The following is a 7,509-nucleotide window of genomic DNA, read 5'->3' on the forward strand; positions in this document are numbered from 1 at the left end:
GCCTGCTCGATAACCGTCAAGCAAACAAACGATCAAGATATTATCTGCACCCGAATGACGGTCCCTTTAATCCCTCTGTGCCACAAGAGGGCAGCAAACTACAACAGGTCCACAAGTGACAGAGGCCCAAAGAGGAGGTAATTTATCTTCTTCTGGAGCAGAACCGCCGCCTCTGGGGAAGATGTGGAACCAGCAGAGGGTCCATGATCCCAGACCGCCTTTTCATCCAAATACTTCAATTTATTTTAGAGCAGAACTATCAAACGAATGCTTGCAAATGCCCCAGAGAGTCATCCAAATCAACACTTAAACCTCCTCTGCTGGGGGTGGGGGCTGCGGCAGGATGCCCCAAACACAGTGAGCAAAGTCGGGCTGCCCAGCCCTGGCCTTGGTGACTCCTTCCAGCCAGGAGGACATAAATTGCCACTTGGCCTCTGCCCACCAAATGGTGAGACAGTAAGGAGCACAAGAGGGTCCCACAACCAAGGTCAAGTGACCACCCCAACAGGAGGTGCTGGGCCAGACCTGCCGAGCTGCAGAGGAAAGCCCTGGTAGAGGAAGAGCCTCAGCCTTGTAGCTATTGCTCAATAAACGCTTTGTCTAAATGCATTCTTTCTTGACTTGTCCTTCTAGCATCGAGATGATAAACTCAGGGCAAAGGAAGGTAGAGCAGGTGTACTTCATGTCTCCTCAGTGTCCCTGTCATCAGAAATGGAGGGTGTGTGGGGCTGGAGATGTGGCTCAAGCGGTAGCGCGCTTGCCTGGCATGCGTGCGGCCCGGGTTTGATCCTCAGCACCACGTACAAAGATGTTGTGTCTGCCGAAAACTAAGAAATATTTAGAAAAAAAAGAAAAGAAAGAAATGGAGGGTGTGGGGAAGGAAGGCCAGGGTGCTCCTTTCCCCAGCCCCACACCTTCCCCACTGGAGGCCTCCCATCAGCCTTCACCTTGGCACAAAACCCCCACTGAACTGGGATTCTGCAGCTGTTTAGAGGAACAGGGAGTATCCCCGAGAGGGTGTCCAGCTGCGAGAAGTGGGGGTGTCCCCTCTCCTCTCCACAGAATTGGAGGCACGACCCAGAAAGGAATGAGCCAAACCGAAAGATACAGGCAATACCAGGTCAAGAATGGGGTTGGGAGGAAATCTGGGCCTGGAACGTGGGTGCGGTTGGGTGGGAGTGGGTGTGGTCTGGGTGCCATTAGTGGCTCCATCCAGAGCATAAATACCATTCCGTGGGAAAGCAGCCTCTTTACCTTACCCTGCCCCACACCAGATCCCAGAAGGAGCCGAGCCATAGTTGTAGATAGCACATCTTAGAAATGTGCAGCGGAGGCTCCGGGATTATCCTGCCCTTTTAAAAGATAAGAAAATAAGGCCCTGAGAGACTGGGTCCCCCACCCAGGGCGTTCTTTCCACTCTTGTTAACCCGAGGTTATCGGCCACCCTGAATCGCGGCTCCGACCTACACGTGACCATCCTCATCACGCCAGCCATGACAGCCAGCATCCTCCTAGTTCTGGGGAAGCCCAAGAGTGCTCCAGCTGGGATGCAGGGAAGAGCAGCACATCCTCAGCTTCCCCCAGGCCACCATTAAAATGAAGTTGGCTTTCAGTGCCATGAGCCAGACATGAACTGGGCTGATAGAGGAAATCATTTCTGATCATGTCAGAGTTAACTATTTTTTGTTGTGCATTTCTCCACTGCACAATCCACTTTCTGGACTCTCTGCCCAACTCTGATAGAGGGTTGGGTTCTGAGCTACGACTGGGAGCCAAGGAGAAAAGAGACTGGATCTTCCCGTCTTAGTGCCCACTACCTAATGCCTAAGTGTAGGCAGCCCCAGGATTGTTATCTCAGGGTAGCAACTTTTTACTAAACCTTTTTAAGTTAAAAATAATCTTTGAGCCCGGCACAGTGGTGCATGCCTGGAATCCCAGCAACTCAGGAGGCTGAAGCAGGAGGATCCCAAGTTCAAGGCCAGACTCAGCAATTTAGCAAGGCCCTAAGCAACAAGTGACCCTCTCTCAAAATAAAAATGGCTGGAGATGTGGCTCAGTGGTAAAGCACCTCTGGGTTCAATCCCAGTGCCAAAAAAAAAAAAAAAAAAAAAAAAACCTTGAATCTAGGCCCAGAAGCACAAACCTGTGGTCCCAGCTACTTGGGAGGCTGAAAGGCAAGAAGATTGCTTGAGTACAGGAATGCAGGGAGAGCCCGGGGAAACCCCATCTCAACAAATAATAATACTAATAATAACCTCTACTGCAACAAAATCAGTATATGTGAATTGTAGAAGTTGGAAAAACATTTAAAATAAAATCTTAACATAACAAAAATCTTAACAAAAAAACATAACAAAAATCTTAAAACACCTGTGAGAAAATAGATCCACCAAAAATAAAAAGGGGGATGGGACATTTCCTATCACCTGGTGAATAACACTGTTAGTAAATCATCATGTATTTTTCCAGATCTTTTTGCATATATTTATACATAATTGCTTTCTAGTATGGGACCACCACACATACTATGGGGTAACTTTTATGCAATAAACATTCTTCACTTTTTCATGACAATAAACTGTCATCTTATGGAATATTTGTTCACTATTCAAATTTCCCTAGTTTTCTCAAAAGTATTCTTTACAATCCGTGTATCCAAATGCCCGGCTTTTTAAGTGGTACTGACAGGTAACTAGACCCCAGCACTTCCGAGGGGGCACCTTCTGGGTTGGTCAGGTTGGCCCCCTGGTGGTTGAGGAGACAGTGGCCTGGACACGGCCCAGGGGGTCCTGAGTGCCGGAAAGACCATTTCCAACACAAGTCCAGCAGTGCTAAGCTACCAGACAGGCCCAGGCAGAAGGCTTGGAGAGGGAAATGTGGGTCATGCCCAAAGCACAGGGCCCCACCCCGAAGTTTGGCAAAGGGTGAGCAGAAGTGAGAAGAGCAGGTGGGAGCGAGTCCACTCCCTGCAGCCACCAGGAAAGACCTCCCCACCCTCTTCCTCCCCAGGTCACTTCCCCTCATACAGTGAGTCTGTTTGCTCTCCTTCCCAGCTCCCTTCACCTTCAACCTTTCCCAGGGCCTGTTCCCCCAACACAATAGCAAGGGCTACCCCAGTGCATCTTGGGCAAAGGACAGTTTGCAGAACTGTTCACAAATAAGTCCACGTGGACGCCACTCACACCAAATCCAGGAATATTCACCATTGGTTAAGGGGTCGTGGTTCCCTGGGCTTGGAGAACAGCCTGACACTGTCTACCCTGTGCAGGTCCCTGGGGACCTCCCAACTTTCCATTCAGACACCAAGTATTCAATCTCAAAAGTAAGAAAAATCAAGGCCGGTTTTTCCTTCCTTCATCCATCCCCGCCCCTCCCGGGGCTCACTGTGGGCCCCACATGCCTCTCCACTGACCTCACCCCGTCCAGCCCTTCTGTCCTGGGCTCCCCAGTCTTCCCAACCATCTCTGTCTTATCTCTGGAATAGATCACGCAGTTATCACTCCCTGGAGGCCTCATGACTAAAACCTTTGCCACTTCCCCAAGCGCCTTCCCACCCTGTCCCTGACTTAGTTGGAAATTCCAACACATTTGTGGACTACTCTCGAGCAGAAAGGGTCTGGACACAGGGTGGGGCGCCCACAAATAGGAGACGTCTCCCTGCACACGCTGTCTCAGCATTCCTGGCCCAAGTCCGGACTCTGACGTGCTGCAGACAACAGGGGTAAATGTCTAACTTCTAAGTTATCTGGAGCGCTGTCACCAAGACTGCAGAGTGGAAGGCCAATGTCCTGGCCAGCTCTACGGTGGCTTCTCTGGCAAGGGAATCCATTGTATTTGGGAGGAAAGGTACCAACCCTGCTTCCTGTCTCTAACCCCCACAGCTATTGCTCTACCACCCCTCCCTGGCCCCAGCCAGTCCCTGACCAGGTCCTACAGGGGACTCAGACAAGAAGGCACTGTGTCGGGCCAGGGTGGATGAAATGCTCCAGGCTCCTCTAAAACTCAGCAGGCAGCTCCCAGGGCAGGGTGCAAACGGCCCCTGGAGGGCTGCGTGTGAGACTTGGCACATGCAGGACCAGACTCCAGGCCATTGGCTGCTACCCTGGCCTGGGGGCGGGGGGGGGGGGGTGCGGGGAGTGGGGGTGGGGGGACTCTGAGGCCATCTCAGCATCAAGGCTTCCCACGGGGTCACTTGGTTGGCAGCTGGAACTATGCTCAAGCATGAAGACAGAAGAATGAGGAAACCCCACCTCCCTCCTTGGACTCTGCACCCCACAGCCAGCCCATCACCCACCCTCCTAGGAGTCCCATCTGGCCCACCCTCAAGGATGAGATCACTCAAGAGCCTCTGGGGTTCCTGCTGCTGACTGGATCAAATCTAACTGCAGCTGGGGGTCAAGGCCTCGCCCCACCCTCCCCGGGCCTTTGTGCACCCAGTTCCTGCTCCAGAAATCCCTTCCACCTCAAAGGTACTTAAAGGAGGAATGACAGTAATTCTCCCAGAAAGGTTATTGTGAAAATCAATCAATTGATACATTGAAAACTCTTCAACATGTGCCTGGTGTAGTGCTACAGTGCTCAGTTAGTGTTCAGCTAGTATTCTGTTATTTTCTTCCCAAATCACACCAACCAGAGTGAGCCCCTCCTTTCCTGAGCCCCTGTGGCTCTTCAAGGTCACCAACCAGAAGCTTCTCTGGGCTGGGACCTTGGAGCTCAGTGGTAGAGCTCTTGCTCTACCACTCTTGTGTGTGTGAGGCCCTGAATTCAATGCCCAGCAACACAATAAATAAATAAATAGAAATAAAATAGGCCTCTTTCCCGTGGGACCCAAAAGTCACTTTGACCACTGTGGCAGGTGGCCAGTTGCTCAGCCAGAGGGGCCCCAGCATTCCCTTCACTATGCCCACACAGAGGAGAACCCCAGCTTCATATTTTATGGTTTATAAAGCATTTCCCCATCAACTTCCATAGCGTGGATAGACAGGGTAGAAATCATGGCCCGTTTCCAGATGGGGTCCCCAATGCTCAGAGCCCTGGTGACACAACCAGGAAGTGGCTGAATTAGGCCTCAAAGCCAGCTCCGCTTGATCTCCAGCGCAGCGAGTTTTCCTCAGCGCTGGGCTGGGTCACAACCAGTTAAGTGCATCTTTCTCCTTCTGAAAAGAAGCTCAGATGCCAAAGGAATTAGAGACAGCCTCACAATGAAAACCAGATGCCCTGCCCCTTGTCTCTGGACTGGCTCCCAGGAAAGGGAGGACAACTGGCTGATTTGTGGCCCCTGCAGTGCCCTGCCCATGAGTCAGCTCCTGGCAGAAAGAGCTCCTCTCTGAGGAAGGCCTGGTGGGCTCCCTGGGCCCAGGAGAGCCTCACAGCAGAGCTGGGGCCAGACCCCAGGGCTGCTTCACTCTGGCGGTTGGAACAAGGAGTGTCCAAGGCCAGCCATGTTGCCATTAACCCTCTCTAACCTTAAACACCCTGCAAACTTGATGCTGCTCCTGGTTTTTCAGATGAGAAAGCTGGGGCTTGGGACATGCGACTCTCTAAGCTAACAAGAGGAATGCCAGATGTGAGCCCCAGTCTGTGGGGCCCCACTTCAGGCCAACCTGCAGTTGTGATCCCACCAGGAAGAACTGGTCCTCTGGGGCTCGGATCAAATCAGGGTGCTACTGCCCAAGGACAGGGGCCACATTCTGCCTTGCCTACAGCCACTTCCCTGGGGCCTACAGCTGTGCATCCCCCACCATCCGGTTCACAAGGTCCAAGACTCCCTCCTGGCCTTTAGGGAGAAATGCCAGTGCTAGTGGTTTAAGGTTCTTTTGGTATTCTCCAGCGGGTCAGGGCCTGGGGAAGGAAGAGAGGACAGGGCTCCATGAGGGTCAGAGGCAGGACTGAGCAGGGGTGGGGGGTGAGGATCCGAGGACAGACCAGGAAAACAGGCGTGCACAGTGAGGGGGACCCAGGTAACCAACCCGGCTGCACAATGGAGGCTCATTTCTCTAGCCCACGCTGCCGCCCTGTGATACAGAAGGCCTGCAGAGCTGAGGGAGGGCCAGGCGCAAGCCAAACCAGGGGAGGCTGGGCCCAGGGCCGTGTGGGGTGTGCAGCACGGGATCCAAGTTCCTGAGCCCCAGCAGAAAGGCTGTTCACATTCACTGAACAAACATAACAACAAGCCATGACCACAAAGCAGAAATAACAATGAAACCAAACTCCACCCCAGTCCCAGCCAGCTCTCCAGTCCGTGCTGACCCAGGAGAGCACGGCGGAGCTTCTAAAAGACTCTGAGCTGAACTGTACTACTGGCCAGGCTTTGCCCACCTGCGCCCCACACAGACACTGTCCACCAATCACTGGCTGCATTCCTCCCTCGACACACACTGCCCTGGATCCCACTTTATCCCTTTTACGGTATCCCAAAACCTGCCAAGTTAAACCCAAACTCCCCCTTGGCACTTGGAGTCCTCTGTGGACTGACCCTGCCTGAGTTCCTGAACGATGGCACCTCTGCCCACTCAGCGACAGCCACTCGGCGGGGGCCCTAGAAGCTCCTCTCTGCCCACAGAGCTGCCTCCTCCCATCTTCACCAGAGGGCACCTGCTGATCTCACGGAGCTCACTCAGGAACTCTTCCAACCCCTGAGTCTCTCCTTCATGGAAACTGCCACCTTTACAAATAGCATCTGTCTCCTGCAGTAGACCATGCTCCAGGGCTGCACCAGGCCTGGCACACAGCAGGCCTTAAACATGTGTGCTAGAAATAACAACAGTCAGCAGGGGCTTCTCCCAGCCCTGAGCTTGCTCCCCCCACAAGGTCTGTCCCAGCCTCCGCTGGACACAGCTCAGAGACACCTCTTCCAGGAAGCCTCCTGAACCCACTCAGAAGTCATATTTCCCTCCTCTGAACAATCCTTAGGGAACTTCCCAAGAATTATGGTCCATATGTCCATCTGTCTCCCCGGACGACTGTAAGATCCTTGAAGCGACCCCAAGCCCCTGGGCCCAACCATCAAACTCCAGCCTAAGCCCCCTGGGAAGATGACTTCCTCCTGTCACTTGTTGACTCTGACAGCCCCAGATATAGAGAGCTGTTCCTGCAGCTTACCTCTGAGGCTAAGAGGAAAAAGTGCTCACGTTTCTCCTTGTTCTAAACATTCAGATGCTGCTATCCCTGGGTATCCTTTGAGAATTAGTTCCAGGACTCCAGGCCCCATTCCAAAACCCACAGATGCTCAAGTCCCTTATATTATATGGCAGAGTGTTTGGATAGACCCTACTCACATCCTTCCCTATCCTTTGTCATTTCTAGATCACTTAGAGTGCCTTATGCAATGAAGATGCTATGTCAATAGTGGTTACACTGAATCACGTATAGGGTAATGACAAGAGGGAAAGTCCACACATGTTCAGTACACATGCAATTTTTCTTTTTGAATATTTTCACTCCTCTGTTGGTTGACTCCACAGATGCAGAACCTGAAGATGTCAAGGGCCGACCACACTTGGCATTGTG

This window comes from Callospermophilus lateralis, chromosome 2 (genome assembly GCF_048772815.1).
Source record: "Callospermophilus lateralis isolate mCalLat2 chromosome 2, mCalLat2.hap1, whole genome shotgun sequence".
NCBI lineage: Eukaryota > Metazoa > Chordata > Mammalia > Rodentia > Sciuridae > Callospermophilus > Callospermophilus lateralis.